Here is a 596-nt window from a genome sequence, read left to right on the forward strand (position 1 = left end):
CCTCCTCTTCTGCGCCTATGAACTATCCCTCATCTGGACAAAAAATTTACAGAGACTGTTTCCTAAGTTAAAACAGTGGCATTTTCCAAAGGGGAAAGGGATGGCAAATTTCTCTTCTGTAGGGAAACGAGGGAACAAATGATCCAAACCGTGCACTCCATTCTGGAAGGTATACTAAGGAGAGCGGTTTAAGAACCTACACAGAATAGACTAAGAAAGCAGCTGTTTGACCTACAAACAATGAGACGGTAAAATCTGCAAGAGCAGCCTTTCAACTTAGAGGCCTAATAAGATGTTACTAATAACTAACCAAAGAGATACAAATGACTCAAAACCCTACTCTTAGTACAGACCGAATGGTAACACAGACACCACCACATTTCTTGGTTGCTCTTCAACCATCATATCTCCCCATAGGGAGGTCCAGCGTTCCCGGAGGTCATTACTGCAATAACAGGGCGATGCGTGCAGTGGATGGAGCAAGCTGCCATTCCATCTCCCTAGTCCAAAAATCAGTTCAATAAATAGTCCTCAGTTAGAGGAAGGATCAGTTATTAAAGTGCTAAGAACAGATGTAACATTTTGATTCAAGCTAA

General features: G+C 42.3%; 1 pseudogene; it reads right to left on the minus strand.

The window, feature by feature from the left end:
• Positions 1-416: 416 nt before the first annotated feature.
• LOC115643696 lies at positions 417-596 on the minus strand (annotated as a pseudogene).

Source organism: Gopherus evgoodei, unplaced genomic scaffold (assembly GCF_007399415.2).
Source record: "Gopherus evgoodei ecotype Sinaloan lineage unplaced genomic scaffold, rGopEvg1_v1.p scaffold_67_arrow_ctg1, whole genome shotgun sequence".
NCBI lineage: Eukaryota > Metazoa > Chordata > Testudines > Testudinidae > Gopherus > Gopherus evgoodei.